This window comes from Amblyomma mixtum, chromosome 7, assembly GCF_055824585.1.
Source record: "Amblyomma mixtum isolate Tamu chromosome 7, ASM5582458v1, whole genome shotgun sequence".
NCBI classification, from domain to species: Eukaryota; Metazoa; Arthropoda; class Arachnida; order Ixodida; family Ixodidae; genus Amblyomma; species Amblyomma mixtum.
In genome coordinates, this window is record NC_143018.1 from 146629924 (window position 1) to 146653039 (window position 23116).

Below are 23116 nucleotides of genomic sequence, written 5' to 3' on the forward strand. Positions count from 1 at the left end.
AGCAAAGTTTGTGTAGCAAAGAGACGATGCAGGGAGATTAACAATCACTCGTACGAGCACAGACAAAGTAATCTAGAGTACAATGCAAAACATGCAAAGTAACCCTCGAGAGAGATTACAATTCAAAAGGGATATTGAACCTAAAGTGCACTAACGCAAGAGAGAGACAAACAAACAAACACAAATAGTTCACCGGGCCCTGCGAGAGTCTGAAGACAAGAGGTCTACGACCCCGCAGGCTGGCGCACGCTGCCTCGCTGGTTAGGGGCAGGGCGAGTGGTGTTGACCACGGAGACGGGCAGCGGGCGCGCTTTTCTCAAGCTTGAACGGCGGCTCGAACTGGCTGACAGCGGTCAATACCGATCATATATAGGCGTCCTCCACGTCTGTCCCTTCTTCGCGCCAAGGCAGGCACGCGCATATTGATAACTGAGCGTAAACACAAGTGAGCGTAAACACAATATTCTGATGAAATGTCTGAATCTGGTCCATTTCCGTGAGACTCCAGTTTTCAGCCCTGATTGATGTCGCTCTGCGGCAAGATCGTATGGCGCACCGAATGTTCACATCCTCCAGGTCTCCTGGAACACAGAGGAGTTTCATCTTGACTACCTTCGGCTCTGGGTCACCTATCATTCACGGACGGTTTTGTAGTTATCTGGTGCTAACGAGATTCGCCTTTGCTAAAGCTGACTTGTAGATAAACCATCCATAAATGAGTCGATGGTAGACAGAGGGTAGGCAGATGGTTCTTGGCACTCAAAAAGTGAACAAGAGAGGGGAAAGCCTCAGGGCAATTGCCAACGTTTCGACAAAAGGAATTCTCTTTCTTTGGGCGAAGCGTTCATCACTGGCTGAGCTTCCGTCCGTCCGTCCGTCTGTCTGTCTGTCTGTCTGTCGCACGCGTTAGTTTGTGCGACTCAACAAAGAGGGCGCCACGGGTCACTACGCTCACGAAACCGGAGGAAATTTGCTACCGCATTTCCCTCCGCATAAGTCGCATTGATCACTCGTGAATTTCATTGACACAAGGAACAATTTTGTAACGACAACAAAAAAATGATAAATTATTTACTTCATCAGCGCAAAAAGAAAAAGACCACAGCAGGAAGTCAAAAACCTGAAATAATCAAACACATGCTGTCCAGATATAGACCCTTCTCATCCCTTGCTGCTTGCTGACGTAAGTTGACAATTGCCTGGTGTTTCTACTGTATACAATGCACAAACGACTTTTCATCTCACCTTGCCGTGTTGTACGGGCAAAACGGGCATTTTTTTTTGAAAACCGGCGAACACCTCACACATCTTACAATGTTCCTACAGGGTTTAACAAGCAAAAGAAGCCCAACTATATACTATACTTTGGCAATACATCTATTTGCATCCCTGACTGCGTTTTTCTGTTTGCTGTTAGCGCAAGTGGCACAACCTTCTCGCGCATGAGACTCGGCTGGAAGCGAATAATGGGCTCTGTTTTGGAGAACAGCTTCTCAGAAGTCGTACGAAGAGACAGCTGTGGCTTGGTTGTTGGCGCTATTCCTTCATTCCATGCACGGGCAATTTTCCGCATTGTCTAAAGGTGATGGCGAAATAAGCGCCATCGCAAGTGTCATGAACGAGGTTTTGTTGCAGTATACGCTGCGGCATCTATTGTTGCGTCACTCTCTTTTAGTGGCGTTGTCCCTTGACACTCAACAAGTATTCTTCCCAGCTCAGTGGCAGTCGTACTGCCTCGGAGACGCCTGCGCTTCCATCCAGTGCCGGCCGCCCCATTGTGCTCAGATGACCTGGTTTGCGCGCAGAGAAGCCATTCGTTGTTCTTCGACTCTCGGCAGGCGCCAGCAAATACTTGCTTTTCTCGGCAAACTCAGGCGAGCGTCCTCCGGGAATCGCGGTGAGGGACAACATAAACCGAACTGGACGAAACTTTCCGTCCGAGCGGCCATCATCTTGGCGCACGCCAACGCATCCAGCAAGCAGCGCGGGTTTTCGAAGGTTCTGCTGTCAAAGCAAGCATCGAGATACCGGTGGCAGCACTGACACCCTGTATTTTCCATCCTGCCACCGCGTCTCTACTGATCGCTCGCTAATGGTAACACACGGGGCGTCCATACAAAAAGAATGAAGGACAATTTAGCCTGATTGCCTGAAATGCGAATGAGGTGCACTACCACTTCGGTTTTCACTTCCGTTTCGGTTCGAGACACGGTTTTCAAGGTCAAGCACGCTTCGGATGAAGACCAGAGAAACCAGTGAGCGTGAGCGAAATCAGCGACGGGGCCTTTGTAAAATTTCAGGGCACAATTAAACTGAAACTCCGAAGCATGCGCTCGTGAACTGTTGTATGTGTTTCTTTCTGTGTCCTGTCTAAGTTGTTGCGCATTTCACTTATATACTCCCCCTTAAGTTTTGCTTCGTGGAATTTTAACGTCCCAAAGCGACTCAGGCTATGAGTGATGCCGTAATGAAGGGCTCCGGAAATTTCGACCACGTGGGTTTCTCTAACGTGCACTCGCACAGTACACGGGCCTCCACCTTAAGGGTACTACGCGATAGTTGTAATGATATATACGGAATTGGTCATTCTTTGCATCATATTCATAATCGGTGCTACCCTTTAACCACTCTCGACGGACAGGTGCAGCGGTTGACCGATGGGGAGAATTCTCGTACCTGAGAGGCGCCGCGTCTATTTTGGCAGTGTTTGATTACAGGCCTGTCCGGTTGGCTCGGGACAGCTTGCGTCTCTGGCTCGTTCTGCGCTTAACCGATGTCGGGGGCAGAAATTATTTGTAATGTGGTGCAGCGTAGCATGACCTGGACCAGACTCACTTCAGGAATGCGGCTAGCTTCACTAACCCCTCATCTGTCACATCTTGAACAGCACTGCACCGATACTGCAAAACAATATGCCTCAATGACGTTAGGTGCTGAACTCTCTTTGCTCTTCGTAATCTCGGAAGCACGCTCCCTTCTCTCGTTGGTGGTACTTATTTCTGCACTGGAAAGAGGACGTTGTTCTGGTGGTATTCATTTCAGTTTATTGAACGCGTTTTTTTTTTTTAACATCGAATATAGTGGGAACGATGGAGGTGACTGGATTACATTACGAACTTTCCGGGGATAATGAGACAGCGCGTGGCGAAGGGCAGAGTTAAGTGGACGTCAGTGTCCTGCAGTGAGCCTTATTCTCCTAGTGGACATTGGTAGGCTCATTTTAATTATTACGATTCAGGGGAATAGTACCACTGAAAGAAGTAATAAAGTTGAACTACATGGGAGACCTCCGGTTAAGAAGGGTACGAAGTAGTTCAGCAGGATGCGTTGTTGGGCAAGTTGGTTCATATTGCTTTAGAAAGATGGGATTCGCACATGAGACAATCACAAGAAAGAAGACGGGACGGGCGGAAACTAGCAACGGAGGTTTATTCAAGGAATCGACACTTATACATAAGCATGTCAGCACTGGCAACAAAGGGCATCAAGGCCGATAGGGCGGATAAGAAACGAGATAAAAACACTGTGTGGATTCAGGTCATCATGTTTTCGAGGAAACGTGTCTCTCTATTATAAAGTTTGATTGATGTGTCACTGATGCAATCTTTTCCTTTCTTTTTGATGAAATTTCATCAGTTTATGGCAAGTTTATGGTAGGGCGAGAGCGAATTGATCAATAACTCGAAGTGGGAACAGTGTTGGTCAAATGTTTATTGGAATCCCCCAAGGTGGAGTAGATTTGTAATAAGGGAGTAATTACTAACTACTAATTAATTACTTGAGTAGTTGAGTAACTACTTGAGCTAACCGTCCCGGTCAGATCAATTGGTAGAGCGACTGCTCCGGTGAAGCGGTGGTCCCGGGTTCGAACCCAGGACCAGGACGAATTTTTCTTTAACTCCGAAGTTTCTGAGAAAGCTGTACCGCTTTCCTTTGTAGCCGTATGGCTGCGCTTGGGTGGATGTCAATGAGCAATTACTTCCTTATTACTAACTTGTCTCTCACTCCGCGCATTTTCGCTTCAGGACGCAGACTAGACTGAATTATTCTGTATCCGATACTACCATGTAAAGCCAACTTTGAGCAAAATGCCTTCGGGCACTTCTCACGAAGACTCTTAAATTGAGAAGAAATGCCGAACCCTGCCGTCTGGGTAGGAGAGTTGCTGTCTACGGCAGTGGGAAGAAATGCACCACTCCCGTACCACCGATAAGCAGACGTACTTCCTGCAGGTGTATTCGCAGCGTTCGCATCGACGTCAGGGTGCCTCGACACAGCTCCAAGGAGTACCAAGCCACGTCCTCGCCTTGTTTCGATAGCAAGAGGGGCCGCTCTGTACCGCTAAATTTTCTACACGACAACAAAGCCCCGCACATAACCGCGTTCTATCTTTTGCCCAGAATAGCATACAGCCGCGTCTTTTCTCGGGAACAATAAGTACGGCCTGTCAATGCAAGTTCCAGCGATGACACCAGACACAATTGTTGCAAGTGCAGCGAAACGCCTTCCGAACCTAGCCTATATCTACATGTGCACAGTTGCTAAGCGCGCAGTTATATTCTTTCTTAGGTCCATGTCTGTCCAAGGACATAAATGAGAGCCACGAATAGCCCCGAGCGGCTCCTTCTGCCAGGGCGCTACGAATCCTTGTCTTGCTGGAATGCGTCTCTCTTTTCTTGGTAGGCAGGCCCAGAGAGGCGGGACTTAAGAGCTGCCTTGCCGGTCGAATACGGGTCTCGTAACTTGGGGGTACCGCACATCGTCTCTGACGTCAGGTCACCTCAAACTCCGCAGACGACAGGGCGCGGATCGTCGCGTATTGATCAACACTGCGTTTACAAACGCAGCAGACTCTCGTGGACGCCACGGTCAGCCGGGGTATAGGATCAATCGTCTCCGACGGTGCGCGGTTCACTTATCTTGCCGCTTGAGAAATTCCGTTCATTAGACCCGTCTAGGATGTCTAATTTAAGTGACTGTATGTACGAGCGCACCTATGGTACGAAGAAGCATGTCATACCACACGAGAAGCATGTCCGATTAGGAGAAACATGCTGCTCTCTGATCTTAGTTGAAATCAAGAGGAAGAAGAAGTGGGTTTGGGCAGGGCATGTAATGCGAAGGCAAGATAACCGCTGGTCCTTAAGGGTAACGGAGTGGATTCCAAGAGAAAGCAAACGTAGCAGGGGACGGCAGAAAGTTAGGTGGGCGGATGAGATTAAGAAGTTTGCGGGGATACAGTGGCGGCAACTGACAAAGGACAGGGTTAATTGGAGAGACATGGGAGAGGCCTTTGCCCTGCAGTGGGTGTAGTCAGGCTGATGATGATGATGATGATGATGATGATGATGATGCTCTCTGAGCTACAATAGACTTGCAGCGCTAAACGCGTACCGTATAATGCTTCTCTCGGTTAAGCCACTCTCATATTCGCGGTGGAATTTGACGCAGAGATAGCATACGATGATGGTAGTGAATATTTACGGCGCAAGGGCATCTGCGCCCAAACAGCGCCATGACACAAGGTATTTTCGCTTGTTCAAGGTGGAGTCAAAGACACAATTCTTAAGCGTTTCATCCCGTTGAGGCCTTTTGGGGGTAAGGATACGCTTTTTCTTGGAGACTAAGTACTTATGCTCTTGCACATAGTGCAATATTGCACTTCGAGCAGCCTAAACTTGCACTGCAATAAGAAGAGGGACTTTAAGCCACTTAGGTATAACATTACGCCTTTCTAAGAGGAGCAAGTGTTAGTCTGTCAGAGCCCGCATAAACATATCCTAGCTTGAAAGGTGCAAGTTTGCACCTTTAGCAGGTAAATTTATGCTACGTCTAGAATTGCAAACTAATTACTTTTTGAAAGACGAAGCTTATACAGTTATCCTTCTAGTGGTACAAGGTAATGCCCTATTGCAAAGGGTATCATACACTATTCAGTGGTGTATATACATATATATATATATATATATATATATATATATATATATATATATATATATATATATATATATATATATATATATATATGTATATATATATATATATACGAAGGGGGTGAAGATCGGATGGATCCGGTAGAACATAAACGTAATTCGGTTGACACACGGTAGAAAAACAACAACTTTATTCTAACGTTTCGACCAAGGTCTGGCCTTCGTCAGAGCGATGACAAAGACCAGACCCTGGTCGAAACGTTAGAATAAAGTTGTTTTCCTACCGTGTGTCAACCGAATCCCGTTTATATATATATATATATATATATATATATATATATATATATATATATATATATATATATATTGTCACGTAGTAGTGACGGCAGTCCAGCGGTCAGGACGACACCAACAAGTCTTGGAAACGGAGCTCTTTATTTGGGCTGACTTGCGCCCGCTAAAGAACTGACTCACTCGGTGGCGGCGTAAGCAACAAGCGTGCTCGTCAATCGTCGATCTACGAATGTCCGCCGCTCGCGACATCGCTCAATTTAAAGCCGGCAAGGAAACTTCCAGATAACAGGTCAAGATCATCTACGGTAATCTGGAAAAACCTAGATGCAGCCTTTCATGGCTGCGAACAATCGAGATTAGTCTGGTCGCTTCTCGCGCCACGAACAAAAGTGATAACGACCCTTTCCTGCTGCCTTGAGCGTGAACGAACAAACACTGCAATGATACGTGGCAATATATACATACTGTCCACACAAGAGCATTATTGCCCTTCTGTAGCGTAAACCTGCCCATTGAACGCAAGACTAAAGTTGACCCGTATGGTATAAGCCGTAGTCTTCTGGAGGTCAAGGCAGTGTCGAAATGTTGCGACAAATCTTTCATGTGAGATGGTCTGTGCCATCTTGTGTCGAGGCACAGGCACTACTGCAAAATGTACGCAAAGGATTCATCAAATAATCGGAGAAACATACCGTCATATTTATTTTGCCACATGCTACACCATATATTACAGCAATGATCCTGGCAATCTTCTTCATACAGACGGGGGGGGGGGGGGGGGGGGGGGGGGGGGGGCAGTATGTACCTTTTATTTGACCTGCACAGAGAAGAAAACATGTAATAAATTTTGCAACCACAAAGCTCAGTAAGACGTGGCCATGAGCTTAGATAATTCAGGTCTCAAAATGTAACCCGCACAAAAGGCAGGAATAAATGGAGACGCATGAAAATAATGCCACAAGTGCAGGCTTCTATTTATTATTGAAAACCAAAATCAGAAAATATATGCAAGAAAAACAAAATATGCCCTAAATGACAGCTACATAATCACTCACATATGCTAACATAATCACAAGCACACTCACTTCTCAGGAAAAAATTATTGCTGTGGCAAACAAAACAAAAAAACACTAAGGGATCAAAAAAATCCCGAATAATGTTCCCAGCTGCAGGGTTAAGCTGCAGACATCCCGGATGCCATACTAGTGAGACGGCCGTGTCAAGAAAAAGAAAAACATGCATGAAATAGAAGCTACTAAAACGTGAGAAAATGAAATGCAATTTAACGAATCCGTCCCTCCATTCTCATGCGTTCAGTTTTCATATTTAGAGTGGTTAAGGTCTAATGCAGGCCCTTCTAAAAATGTCTCTGCTCTCTGATGCCACTATATGTTGCGTTGCCCATAGTGTGAACTGTCTTCCTAAAAGTGAAGTATAGGTGATTATCTGAGTGTCAATGAGTGATACCGCAAGCTGTAATTTTCAGTGTGTTCCTTTCCCTGCATATATTACTTGTGAATTCACTTCCATTGCCCATTGTCACAGCCGTTTAATACAGTTTAAATTCCTGGAGAAACGCCTGGACATGACACAAAGGCTACGCACTGTACATTTTAGTGTACAGCTCCTAGAAAACCAGGAAAAGCTTTCGACTAAACGTGAAATAATAGCAAGGCAAACGTACACATCTAAGGAGTTGTCTCACTCATTTGGTAATGAGGTAACGTCATATACTCAAAGTTATATGGACCACATTATAATAAAGGTAGCTTTTCTTCACGTTCATAGCCTGTTTCATACTACAACTCTGCATTATGCCTGTGCAATAAGCTTTGGTTGAGGACTTGCCTTCACTGAAAGACTACATTAACTACACAAGCCGCACAAAACAGATGAGAAAAAGCTCACAGACTAGCGTATTCTCAAGGCCAATCTCTTAGAGTGACATCAAACTTAAAGTCTTCCTCTCTCAATGGGGTTGAGCGCTGAACTGAACTAAGAGAATACAAGAGCACTAAAGGAGGTAACATAACTGTACGCTTTTACACTCAAGACAGGACAAGCGTTGTAGCCTTAGCCTTGGTAAAACAATGAGCATCAGATACAGTGCTGCGGTAGATGTGAATCCTGCGCGGAGTACATGCCACAGAAGCGCGCACACTAAATTACTCGCCCTTTTCTAAACGGAGATTGTGCTTTGGACTTACCTGCCTGAATGGTCATGACCAGGAACAAACACGTTGCTTTTAAGAGACGACCGGCAATGTTCTTGCGCACAGGAGACGAAGGATCAGAGCCTGCAGCGAAAGAAAGCATGAGAATGATGCTTGCACTTTGCGCCGCTGCGGTCGTGCGTTCTACACGAATAGGCTCCCGTCGGCCGCTACGCGACTGGCTCATAACAAGAAATAGCAGCAAGTAACCGCTCGCTCACACAGTCCATGATAAAGACCCTTTACTGAATGCACTATAATTTGATGGCAGTAAACCCGTATGTCCAAACGAAAAGGTCTCTTACGTGTACGCTTGAAATTCGGCGCAAAGAGTCCGTACGACGAGGTACGCCACGACGATCTGGCGTGCGCTGTTTCTTTCAGACGTTGACTCTTTCGCAAAGAGGTCGCTCACTGCAGCGTCACACATCGACGAAGTGTGCACGATCACTCAGCACAGCCGAAAAGGAAACACACACGTGCACGCACAGCACAAAAAGAGGAACGCACACACGGCATGCTGCCAAAGAGCATGTTAAACAGTTGCCTCGTCTCCGCCTCTCGGTGAGCAAGAAGCCAACCCAAGTAGACAGGCACGTGACCTAAAGAGAGAAGGATTTTATTCTCCTATGACAGAATGAAAAAACTACAAAGCATTGCTCCGCGCTTTGCTTTTCCCTTTTCTCCGCTTACTGAGGGAACGTCTGCATTCTCAGCAGCGGGGCGACTGCCTTCGGTGCTTGCAGTGTGAGGGCTGCTTGCAGGTTGCTTGCATTCTTTTTGCGTGCGCCTCTCTGCCATGCTCACTACCCATGTGGCACGTTCTCAGAGGCAAGAGCGCGGCAAGAGTTGTCTTGTCCTGGCTGTTCCTCCTCGTCCTTGCAGTATGCGTTTGAAGCTTTTAGGGCAGCCAGCTATTGCGCGGTATGAATTACGCAGATGCTGCCGCAAAATCTACGGTGTATGCGACATAATAGTTTACAGAGTATCTGCAGCTTGCTGATCTCGAATAAACAGCGCAAACAACGACAAGCACAAGAGACAAGGAAACGGACGACACAGCGCTGACTGACAACTCCTACCTGACTCCTAACAACTCCTAACAACTGACTAACAACTGTGTCGTCCGTTTCCTTGTCTGTTGTGCTTGTCGTTGTTCGCGCTGTTTATTCAAGATGCTTAACCAACTAGCCCACCAAAACGTGTTAATGCAGCCTACTGCTGCGTGCATCATTGGAGAGTCCTCGACAACTCTCATTTACTGCCGCATTCGGAAGGCACTGCGATATAGATATAATTAAACTGCGCTTCTTGTACTTCTAACTCATTCATAGAACTGACTAAAAAGTGATGTAAATGCTAGAGCATTATTGATTCCACGTCAGATACAATAACAGGTAGAATAACAGATATGAAATTTCAACTTTCTTTTTTGCTTATGAGGCCGCACGGTAAGGAGAACCCGAACAAAGCAACAAACCAGCTCTGTTCAAAAATAGTTTAGCTCAGGCGAAATAGATACAGCTATAGAAATTTAGATTCAATAAAGCCGCACCGAATGATGAGAAGTTTCAGGCAAACAAAGGGGATTCACGACATTTGAACTTTTGAAGAAGATGGCGCAGAAGAGGGTTTCAAACGACAGTCGACCACTGCTGATGCAGCAGTTCTCACCTCGCATCGCTCGAGTGTGCGCGAAGTTGCCGAAATATTTTCAAATATGGGTCAAGTGAGCAAACATTGAGCACTGCCAGCGCTATGCCAGCCCCAGCACCCATTAAGACGCTTCAACCGACGTGTGATTGGAGCGATTCTGTCTATTATAAGGGCTTTCATTTTATTCAGTATAGGCAACTACCACAGCTGAATTTATGTTTTTATTAAAGGTGGGTTCATCAGTGAGATGCAATTCGTCCTTTAGCTCAAGATAAAAGTCTCAATCATCCCAAACAACTTAGGATTATGGAGGAAAACCAGTCTGTTTATACGCCATTTAATGAAATACGAATTTACGACCTTGAGTCTCCGGATTTGGTCTATCCAGTTCAGTGTACTGTTTAGTGCTTATCATCAGCCTTTAAAAGAAAAAGTTATTTCCTGGCCCATGAACCATTCCATCAGAAATCACAATGCACTGCCGTAATATTAACGCCTTGATTACTGTTTCCTGTGGCACCCAGTTTGTTGCTGAATTCGATGCTTTCATAACGCTACGTAAAAAAAAAATTGGAGGCGATCAACTCCATTTCTGCCTACTTAACTGCATAAAAGCTGCGCGAAACAACCGAAAAGCTAAAAGTTATCTACACTGAGTTTAAGCTGATTTCTGCTCTTGTAAGCATGCAGCACAATTTCAGCCAAAAGAGTAGTTCGTAATAGACTTAAATTACGTTGGTCGCCCAGCTCCCTGTTAATCAACTTAAAATAAGCTGACATTGAAGAGCTTCTATGTGAAACACTTGTACGCGCCAAAACATGATCAGAAATTATAGCTATTACTGATTACTGTGAGCTTCGCCATCTTGTGCCGAGAGAAAGGATCCGTAAGCTTGTTCCAAAGGAAACGTTGAAATGTCTTTTACGCTGCGTTGGGGAGTTTCCGAACAGCTGTACAAATGCTGGTGATCTCATAGTAGACCAGCAAAAGTGCGACTCTGAGGCCTGGCTCGTGTCATAGTAAAAGTGCTGTAAACAAAAAAGTACGCATATATATGGAATGTCCAGTCCACGTTCACAATGCAGTTCAGCTGCAGAATTGTGATTTCGCTAGTTTCTTGCATTTTTGTTTTCCAGCGTTGTGAGTATTAGGGTCATTCCAACCGAAAGGAGACGCGTCAGTTTTGTTTATGTTTTTTATTGGCCTGAAATAATTACCTCGGTTGAACACATGCACTAGTATCACCGTCGTAGTCCAAAAAAAATTTGTTTCACTGACGTCCTGCCCTGAAGTTCGAGGAAATCATTCATCCTGGGCAACTTTTTCTGCTTTCTCGTTAAAGCGTCTCCGCTCTCCAAGACACTTATCATGGCATATAAAAACCCAAGTCGACGTTCTTTCTTACCGAAAAAGATGAAACTTCAATGACGTGATTTTTGTGCAAAGTAACGATACAAAGATTGCTGAATTCTTGCATTTTCACGAATTTTTTATTCACACTTCAAGAAGCATTGCACCCACTATACTTTTGTAACGTGCTTTCATGAATCTGGTTACGCTTTTTCATACGTTGCAACCCCTTAATTCTTCAGTATTGTTTTATAAATAAGTGACCTAGAGGCCTCAGTTTGGGAAAACTGCCGAATTAAGGCCCCGAAAACTCTACGTAGGAAACGGCCCCTGTAATTCAGCATAATCCAAACGTTTGGAGAATTCCTTCTGCTGTACATATCAAAAGTATTGAAAAGTACTTGTCATCAATGTGTGGAAAGTATTTTTCAAACACCGCGGCGTGGTCAACTGGTGCGCGCCCCGTCGTCTGCTATGGCCGCGTGACACGCGCTCTGCACTCGGGTCGAATGTGGTCGGTCACTTCCTCTGTGTTGTCTGTTTCCTTTAATATGGCTTTTAAACATCCATATTTCCTCTTAATAACAAAATATAGTAATCTTTTATGCATGCTGTGGCGTCTCAGACTGCGGGCTTTTAACATAATTTTGGGAGCGCAGACAAGACATTAGCAACTTATAGTGTGTGTCTACTGCTGCTGGGAAGAAAATTATTAGTTATTCCACAGACCCAGCAGCGATTAACGGCGACAGTGAGGTTGTTGTTTCTGCCTTGCACAGGTATGACAGCTTGTGCATTGTGAGCGCAAGCAGGAAGTATTTGGTGCATTGATAAAAGAGCAATTCCTTGAAATACTTTTACTGGTCAACCTTTCACTAACTGCACTGATTAAGCTGCCCACTATGCATGCATTACCGCCTGTGAATTGTGAGTTAATATTTTGTGGCGATGAAACAAGAAAAAAAGTAACTATTTATTTTTACTCTGAGCATAGGCAGTAGTTTGTTTGCTTAGAATATGCAGTCAAGCTAAAAATAAAAGTTTTCTCTGCGAATTGTTTCAAAGAAATTCAAGATCACAGCACGTGTACGCAATTGCAAGTAAATTTGCTTCGCTATTTGCTTGCTAAGAATAGATGTCTTCAGCCCATTCGAGGAACCCGCATTGTCCGCAGGATTGTTCTTTCGGACCAGGCACATGCCACAAAATGCAGTACGTACGAAAGACATGGCTTCAGCTTTCTTCCGATTTACCTATTCAGCAGCAGGACATTATTTCCATTCGAGCCAGAAGAGCCAAAGATGGAATCAGTTCAATATGTGATCACAACTTTTCTGTGTATTCCTCGAAATACACAACACATACAGCCTCGAAGCTGTGCATAGACCCATTCAAGAGGCACGCAGGGCCATGCCGTGAAACTACGGTTATTTAAACTATTCTCGCCCGAAGGTTAACGGCACTAGGCCTAAATTCAGGTGACAATCTTTGCCCGAAGTGCTACATTGAGTGCGCGGACCTCTAGGAAGTTCCAGAGGCTAGGGAAATGCAAGAAACATCCTCCCCGGGCCATCATAACGTCATGGCCCTTCTGTACAGCCCTTTTCTAGAACGTGTAGTGAGAACAAAGCGAGTGGCTGAAAACAACGCTAATTTCGAGCCACGCAAACGATACAGAAAATCCGACATCAACTCCCCCAGGGATACTTTTCTCGGTACACCTGCTACCGCCTCTCAAGAGAACGTTCCAGGTGGCGAAAAAAAGCAGCTGCAGGACTAGAAGTCGATGTTAGATAGCCTTCTACAGAAATATACGGAAACAAGATCAAAAAAGAGGAAGTTGGAAATTTCAGCTCTTTGTCCACGATCTTGGACGATTCTAGAGACAAGTGCGTTTTTCAGTTGCGGCAAGAAGTTAGTTCGATCTTCCAGACGTCTTCGAGACTCAAAAGGCATACTGAAAAACTTGCCCAACTTTCTGCTCTCAAAAGGCATCCTTGAAATCCCTGATCCGCGAAGAAGTCTCCAACTGCCGGCAGGAGCTGAATCATCAATTTTGAACTTCTACCAAGACAACAGATATCATACTGCCTTCCGGGTATGTAGGGTGCTCTCAGAGGTTACCAAAAGCGTCTATTTTTGTTTAACCTCCAGGAAGCCTTCGTTCGGTGGAATCAAAAAAATCTAAATCTGCAAGCATCATTTTCGAGTTTTCCGCGTTTACGCCCCTCCTAGTGCGTGTTAGCCGGTTCCCCTGGTACACACTGTGTTTGTGTCTGTGAATATCATCAGAATGTAAAACTCATGCTACATTCTCTTTGCATACGGGAGTCTTGTGCTCAGCTGATGGCTCTCACTGTTAGCTCTCTTGAAGAGGAGAACAGCATGCTGAGTTCGGAATGTCCGGCCTTAGAACCACTTAAGAACATGTTTGAGAGCTACAACTTCGAGCAGCCGAAGTTAAATACAAACCGTGGGTGCGCACGGAAAAGTGTTCACTCATGACTCTTTTTGCTACACCCACGGATGCAAAGGAGGAGCTGCTAGAGAAGCTACATAAATTGAAACGGCGTCACTTCATTAGTAAAGTTCAGTCATACTACCTTCGGTCCTTGAAAAACACAGAGGGTTCAAATGAGGCGATAGCACTGATGGGCTTCGCAGAAAACTATGATTTCATAGTTCAGGACGCTTCCCAATCATTTCACTGGAACAGCACACAAGCTACAATTCGTCCAATCGTAGCCTACATCCGAAACACCACCGAAACGGGAGACTCAACTGTTACGCTTTCCTATGTAATCGTTTCCGACACTTCTACACGCCCGTGTAGGTACTTTCTTCAAGAACTAAAAAAGCGAAAGCCATATTTGAATGTAACTGTTTATTTCGCTGACGGTGCCGCTTCGCAATACAAGAATAGGAAAAACTTCCACAACCTTGGCTTACACCAAGAAGACTTTCAACTGGACGCCACGTGTAACTTCGCTACATCGCAAGCAGAGTCCGTGTAATGGATTAGGGTCACACTTAAGAGATTGGCTAGCAAAGCCGGTATTCAAAGGCCCTTCAACGACCAGATTCTTACACCAAGAGATCTCTACGAATGGGCTACGTGAGCCTTGAAGACCATCAACATTGTTTGGGTCCCCGACAGTGTCGTAACTGCGGAAAGAGAAGCTCTAGGCATGAGATATAACGGAGCCACAGCCATTCCAAAAACTCGTGAACATCATTGTTTTGTTCCCACAGAAGATACGCAGATGGCAGTGAAGACGATGTCAACTTCATCGGAAGAAGTTTATATAGTGTTGCGTTCAACCAGAAGCGCCTGACAGCTTTTGTGTTTCATGCATCTTCCTTCCATTTTGCAGGCAGTGCTGCACAGTGACCGCGGACTGCTATATCTGTAAAAGAGTAAAGCTCAATCAAACCAATTTCGATAATTATTATAATAAAATGTTTGTGAATACCACTTTATGATTAACTGTTAGAAAATGTTCCGCAATATTTTGTTGCAAATAAGTGAATCATGAAATTGCACAGCACAGCCGCACGATTAGAAAATATACAAATTTATAAGATAGTCAATATAGAGCATTTCCTCTCAGAAATAGCAGAACCGACACCTAGAAGCATCAACCAGAAAATAAATGGTACTTGTATGCCACTGGCACGCTCACAGCACTCCGAGAGAGCTCACTATGGCACATGATCATGGCATTCTTTTCTTCACAATCTTGCAAGCTTCTTCGTAACCATGTGGCCACTCGTTACTATTCTGTGATCCGTGGCTACTATAAACCTATTTCTATAAACCTGTAGAAATAGGTCTATAAACCTATTTAGGCGGTTTAGAATTTGCATTCAAGACAAGTAAATTTCACACTCATGCGTGCGCCAGGGCAAGAACAGGGATTCGCTCAGAACACTGCTAGCACCGGCTGTGACACAGCAATATTTAAATCGGGAAGGATACGAAGCTTTCACCTCGTATGACATCGTCAAAAAAACAATTCATAGAAAGCACCGCGGACTTCACTTGAGGCTAAAGGGCCACTCCTGCTGTAACAACTCCTGATTGCCTCCTGGAGCTAACCGCTCTCGCAAGACAACTTTTGGGGGCTGTTTTTAGGCGTTCGGTGTTATCTCCTAGAACAGGAATCTAGAAAAAGCCTGCGCGTCACGCGACCATAGCAGGTGACGGCGCCCGCGGCCCGCGGGGAGCGCACTAGTTGACCACGCCGCGGTGACTGCTGTTTGAAAAATAGGTTGGTTGGTTTATGGGGTTTAACGTCCCAAAGCGACTAAGGCTATGAGAGACGCCGTAGTGGAGGGCTCCGGAAATTTCGACCACGTGGGGTTCTTTAACGTGCACTGACATCGCACAGTACACGGGCCTCTAGAATTTCTCCTCCGAAGAAATTCAACCGCCGCGGCCGGGATAGAACCCGAGTCTTTCGGGTCAGCAGCCGAACACCATAACCACTGAGCCACCGCGGCGGCGAATTAACAGTGTTCGGCGATAAATCATTAGACATATTTAGATATGTACAACAAGGAATACCATGAGGCATCAAGTAGAGAGCGAACTTCACGAGCTTTTTCACGTCAAAAAACTGTCGCTGACTCTAGCGTCACGTAGCGGCAGCCGTCCTGTGACTTTTAGCGACGACTGCGCTGCGTCTCCTGGGTGTTAAAGAAAAAAGAACAGTCGCGAGACAAAGGAATATCTCGTCGCTCTCATTTCGCCCACGCAGTTACATTCGACCTTTGCTATGAGCCCCCTTGATTTGTGCTGTTGCCGAGGCCTGCGATGTGAAGTGAGGGCACAACATCTACACCATCGATCGCCTTCAGTGACGCCCCCATAACGAAGCCTCGCCTGCTGCACGCCGTCTCGTCGCCGCATCCGTCGCATTTTGTTTGCATCCTTATCATCGCCGTTTTATCTGAACAGATGTAGACTGAGGGCAAGCAATTTAGGCGCATTTTTGAGTTCGAATATTGGTTGATGCCCGCAACAAGTACAGCCCTTGCACAACATGTAATAAGGATATAGGTTGCTAGGAAGGAACATCACAAGCTCCGTCTCGCAGCCGTACTAAATGTGGAAAAAAACATACGCTTGAATTATGCCTCATGAAGCCGCGAAATCTTGCTGGTAATCGCAGAAACCAAACAACAAGGAAAACAACCTTTTCATTACGCGCGACAGCTGCAAAACAACGCAAGAAAATGGAAGTTTAAAAAAATAAAACGCGTACACACTCCAACGTGGCTAATTTGCACAGCTAAAAGAAATACACAGAAGTAATGCATTTCTGAATAGAAAGAAAAACTAAAAAATCTACAAAAATCGCTAAATATAACGCTCACCCGAATATCATTCAGCCAGAGCCGGGAGACAGCGACAAACATTTGTTCTCTGCTGCTGTGATCTGAAAGTGCTGGGAAATGCTTTGTGAGTGACAGCTTAGGATGGCCTGCGCGTGATTTCATCAGCACATGTGTTCGCCTCCTTTTAAAGCGAAAGCTTTACTACTTGCACTTTCAGCCTTTGCCGTGACGCGGCGGTGCCACCATTGACCTTTAGTTGACCTCTGTGTGACGTCATGTGTGACAGCACGCCGAAGAGAAGGGCGACCAACTCGCGCCGTCGCAATCGCGGCGGTTCCACCACCGGCGCCTAACTCCTGCGCTCTACGCTAGGAGCACAACAGGTGCTTTGAGACGTCACGCCGAAGAGAAGGGCGACCAACTCGCGCCGTCGCAAGCCGCGGCGGTGCCACCACCGGCGCCTAACGCCTGCGCTCTACGCTAGGAGCACAACAGGTGCTTTGAGACGTCACGCCGAAGAGAAGGGCGACCGACTCGCGCCGTCGCAAGCCGCGGCGGTGCCACCACCGCCGCCTAACTCCTGCGCTCTCCGCTAGGAGCGCGATTGTGGCGTTACGCTGTAGATCTGTGGAAACAATTGAATACCTCATAATCAAATGTGATGGTATCCATCCGGATGTCGATGCAGGCACAGTCACTCTTTCTGAGGCCCTAGGGTTTAAAGGTAACAATGGTCAAGTAAATAAATCTGCAGTGGAAGTCAGCAAAAAGCGATTGGAGGATTGGTGGCTGAAAAGCAGAGATGTGGCATAAGGTTAGAATTGTAGGAAACCGTAGGTAAAGGTGATGGCGAATCTTAATGAGAATTGCCAACACAGTAAACAAAAAAAATAATAAAGAAAGAAAAGCTGAGCATGGTGGCAATTGCCACCACCCCGGTTCAAAGGGGGCGCTCCTATCCATTCATCCATCCATTCATCCATCCATCCAGCTGAAGAGATTAGGCTCGACTCACGTCGCTAGAAAGCAGTAGCTGTGCCAGCCACCAGCGGCTTAACATTGCTTCGCGATCTCGCACCGTCCGTGTGCGACGGCGGTGCACATGAACGGCGGCCTGACTGGACTGGATTGTACTGGACTGGATTGGATTGGACTGGATTAGAATAGATTAGATTAGAATAGATTGGATTACATTACATTACATTACATTAGATTACATTGGATTGGATTGGATTGGATTGGATTGCATTGCATTGGATTGGATTGTATAACAGATGCATCGCCACAAGTCTAACCACAAGCACCACCACCAACTACACTGCCAGCTGAACCATGGCGTAGGTACGGATATTGCTTTCGCAATTACCCAGCTTAGCCAAGCTAAGCCACAGCGAATTTTACCTCTTCCTCTGTCCGGTCGGGTTGAGCTGCAGAGACATTTCCATTTCTTTTATTTAAGTTTTTGGTACTACAAAAAAGTGAGGGCGGCGAGAAAAAAGCAGTACTGCACCAATTCTTGACGGGACTCGCTACCCTCAGTATTGACAGAAAGCAATGATTTCAATTTCATTTATTCTTCAGTTATACACTGGAACGTTTTCCGGGCTAAAAGGACGACTGGGCCTTGACTAGTCCCGGAGACGTTTACAGAGCAGCGGCAGGCGGTATATACGGAGAAATGCTAAGCAGTACAAAATTAAACAGACTGTATACATATAAAAAGTGCACACATATATACAAACCACACAAAAGAGGACACATACACAGAGTTATATAACCAAAAAAAATGTGAAGCAGAAGGGAATTAGTTTACTGAAGTATTCGTGTAGCTTTTTGCGCGAAAAGTTATTCATATCTTTATGGCCATTCAATATAAAAGTTAGATTGTGCTTTATGGCCTGCAATTTATAATTGGTGCGAAAATGAGAAATGAGCCAAGGGTCGTACACAAGGGTTTCAACAATGATTCAGGTGCAAGCAATCAGGAGTAGAAATTGCGATAACAGTACAAAACTCGCTGTGACGGAATGTGAAGACGAATGTCTAATGAAATACCAGTTGGTGCAACAAATAATGAAAAAGAAAAAAAAAGGAGAGTGCATCCACGCACCACGACAATCAGCCTTTCAGCGGTGCTGCTTTTCTATAGAAAGAGGATAACTTACGAAGGGACAGATTACTAAGTTCATCAGACAAGGATGCACTTAGAAACCGTGGTATGATAGACCTGACCATCATGAACGCATAATTGCTCCTGATTTCTGTGGTTGCGTAAGAGCCGCATCATCTAGTTTCACGAGAAGATCGGCGAGGTAGAAGTTTTAGAACATTAGAAAAGTACGGGTCAGCTTTGGCTATTGTTCGTTTGTAAAAACATACAAACCTAAAGTCAAACACTCGTCTCACGGACACAGTGGGCTTGGGCAGGGCATGTAATGCGAAGGCAAGAAGGCAAGGAACAAAGTTAATTGGAGAGACATGGGCGAGGCATTTACCCTGCAGTGAGCGTAGTCGGGATGATGATGATGATGATTATGATTGTGCAATTGGTGAATCCTATGGATACACTGGAAACAGCACTCAATGTTCTTTTTTGCAGAACAGAAATCTTGTTAATAGTTGTGTGCGTTGTGTTTCCCGACAGAGTAAAACAGTAACTTAAACATGAGTAGAAAAACGCGTAATACAGATTCATCCTCGCCTGAAATGGCGGAACATTTTTATGACGCTAGATAATTCTAATAGATCGAGAAATGGAAAGAGAAACTGCTTCTACATGGGCATCCAATGTCATTGTCGTAGTGAACAGTATGCAAAGATATTTAAAACTATCTACATATCTGATAGTATCGAAACCTAAATGAATTGAAGGTGGATTCAGCAAGTGTTTTCTCTTAGGGTAGAAAAGTAAGGCAGCATTTTTTGCCTCTTTATTTTTAGAGAATTATTCAGTTACCACCTTTCTAAGGCGAATAAGGCCTCGTCAGCAGTGTCAGTCAGTGATAAGATGCTTCCAGAGATGAATAAAAGGCTGGCGTCGTCTGCGTATATTATATAACGCAAATCGCTTTGTCGTTTAAGTTATGAATATCATTTGCGTATATGTTGAAAAGAGGGGTCCAAAAATACTACCCTCAGGCGCACCCTTTATTATGGCTAGTATATAATAGCAGTAACGGTCAATTTATACGCACAGGGATCTGGAGCCTACACATGATATGATAAGGTTTAGGAGTAGACCGCGAATGCCGTAATGTTCCAGTTTTGCAAAAAGGTACGCTCGGTAATGTTGCCCACTACCTTGTGGAAAACGCTAAAAATGCCGCTCGCTAGTAACTTTTTTCTAAAACAGCTGAGTATTAATTCCTTCTGCGAAAGTAGAGCGTGTTCTGTTGACTTATTGGGTGTGAATAATATAGGTAATTGTTTATTATTGAATCCTTGTCAAAAACTTTTCGAAACCTTAGAAGAATTATTCGTTCCAAGCGGTTTAAAAAAAATACGGAAGCGCCGATTTACGCCTGTAATTAGCCATAACGTTGTTGTCGCCTTTCGTGTAAATGACCACCACTTTCGCCAGTTGTATATCGGCAAGAAAGACGCCTTTTTCAAGAGCGAGGTTATAAATCTATGTCAAACACTGCACTACTCGGGAAGGATATACTTAATAGGCCTACTTTGTATGTTATTAGCCGAGAGACATCCTCGCGGTTTCACACAGTGTTCATGGTTGCGTTCCAGCGTGTGTGTTGCAGCCTTCTGACGTGTGTGGTCGATAGCCACAATATTATTTCCCTACTGACGAGGCCGTTTTACTTGCTCGCGCATGGCCGGTTGTAGATGGAGCTGTCAGTACGCCATGTCAGCCTTGGAAAGCTCCCGCACAATACGCGGCAATCACCTCCAGGAGCTAGCGCTTTCATTCGGTTACCGAACGCAATAGTTTGAGAATTATCTAATATGTAAAATTTGGCACAGATTCCCAATGAATGTAAATGTTATCTTCGCCCAGGATTCAAGCTGCCCGCGCAACCACAAGAAGCGCTTTTGGTCCACATCGTTTGATGTGGAAAGTTCATTATTTAGGGCACATTACTAATAGGAGCATTTTTCTGGGTAGCTTGAGCAATGTCTTCAGCAATTTCGGCGCCGGTAACGACACGTCGTCAATTCCGGCGCCGCGAACATAACGTCAGCATTAGAACTTTTTTTTCCCCCGCCTTCGTGCTACCAATCGCTGCATTTCCGTCATTTCAAAGTCGTCTCTGTCGCGCTCGTAGCCGGAGAAAGAACAGATACAGACAGCGATACTAAATAGAATTCCGAGCGGAGTTGTGGCAGCTGTGTTCTCCGAGCTCCGAAAAAGAAAATGTCGTGTCATTTGACACCTGGTGCGAATGCGTTTTTCTTTGTTCCCCTCGATCGGCCGCGACTGCGAGCCACGTCGCCGTCGTAGCATTGTTACGAATGCCCGCCCCCTTACCATTTCTGCTCGACTGTTGTGGGGCCCGAGTCCGCGAAGAACACCTTGGGCAGAGAGAGGGGCCCGCGTCACGCTTGTGTGTTCCGTTCTTCCCCTTTCCCCGCCTTCTCCTCGCACCTGTCATCGCGCGCGTGGGTAGAGATGCTCCAGAACAGTGTCGCAAGCTTCTCCCGTGTCCGCGTTCATTCAGTAGCGTTTTCTTGCTCACTTGGGGAATCTTACGACTCTCCGACGCCGCTCGCGCCACGAGAGAGCGCGCGCTGAGCTTCGATCTTCGCGTGTCGACCCGCAAGGTAAGCCTAGAGCTCGACTGCGGCAACTGCGGCTCTGTTCTGATCCTTTCGACGGCAAGAACGCGCTTCTTAAGCTGTTGTTTTCGACGAAGGGAAACTGAGCACAATGCATCGAGCTGGGGGCAACGTAAATGGACAGGAAGCTAGCACACACCCGAGCTAATAACATCTTAATTGAAGGTAGAATACCGATGCGAAGGTAAAATACCGATGGTCGCTCAGCACAGCGATGTGGAAAGGCAAGAGTTGCAGGATGCGGGTAGGTGAGTAAAGATTTATTTCCGAAGAGGGGGTCTTTGGGTGGCTAAAGTCCTCAGTCCCAGTGGTAAAACTAGGAAGCTCACGGGACAACAGCTTGCGCAGGACAGGGTTAGTTGGAGGCCTTTGCCCTGTAGTCGACGTGTTTGGCCAGATGATGGGGAATATGGGTCAAGGCAAACTCAGCCTGCTTAGAGCTCCCGAGGCGGCTGCAAGCAGGCACCGCTTGAGAACACCTTGTATCCCTACGATATAGCTTCCATATACCGCTGCACGAAAGAAAAACGATTGATGCCCCCCCCCCCCCCCCCCCCCCCCCACACACACACACACATTCCGGACCACTTGCCGCATAGGAGCCCCTCCCTGCCGCGTCATTCGCCTTCGTGTTTCTCCTCGCTGTGGGTTCATTTCTAACGCAGCCCCATGTCGGGAAAAAATTGTTCGGCGTCGGAGTTGGCGACCCTTTGAGGCGTCGCAGCAGGTGCGGCCAGAGCAGTCGGCCGCTCCGGCAACCTAGGTATAGGTCACGTGACGTTGTGGTTTCATCACAACCAGACAACCAGATTGTGAACAAAATGGCCGCAGTGGCAGGTGGCAGCTAGTGATTGGCACCTCCGGCGGCCGCACCTACCATCGCAGGGTTGTAGCTCATCGCTTAAACACCGCAGTACTGCGCCAGGAATAGTATGAGGACTCCTGGCGGTGTATGATTGCGAAGTCGAGAATTACCAGTTGCGCATATGTTGCGCAGTTTTCGTTTTACGATAGAGATATTACGCAAGCGGCAACGTTATAGTAATTTTATGTGGTGGAAAGAACCTTAGTGCGCTAAAAGGACGAAGTCAAACACGTAAATGGCAGGACATGGAATGTGGTTGTCTTAGTATTTCTACCGCAGTAACAGTGTTTCCGCCATGCGACAACGCCAACTATACCAACTGGTAAAACACGTTGCGGCGCTAGTTGGTTATTCATTTTCTTTTCTTCAATTGAATTTACGCAGCGCTAACTTTTAGGAATAATATCCATAGGACAGCGCCCGTCCTGTCATGTCCTCTCTGTATTCGTCTTAAAATTGTTAGCGCTGCTTAATTCGACAGTCATCAGCGAACAATTTCATTTGTACTGGAGGGGAAATTATATCTACTAGAATATTTGTATACACTACAAACAGTAAAGGTGCAAGCATGCTTTCCTGGGGGAAGTAACAGGAAGTGTTTCAGAACAGGCACCTCGACAAACTGAGCTCTGTTTCTTAGATCGCTTTAATCCACTCGACAAGATGCGAAGGA

The 23116-nt window shown here is 45.8% G+C and overlaps 1 protein-coding gene across 3 annotated transcripts in view; it reads left to right on the plus strand.

Annotated features, from left to right (window-relative positions):
• The window catches only part of LOC149337799 (uncharacterized), a 170393-nt gene that overhangs the window by 134331 nt on the left and 12946 nt on the right, over positions 1-23116 (plus strand). Inside the window, exon 1 of one of the 3 annotated variants that reach the window (XM_089554953.1) lies at positions 21470-21563. The exons of the other annotated variants lie outside the window; for them this stretch is intronic. The gene's annotated coding sequence lies outside the window, so the exon portion shown is untranslated. Of the gene's footprint in view, positions 1-21469; positions 21564-23116 lie in introns of those variants that run through there. 3 annotated transcript variants of the gene reach the window in all.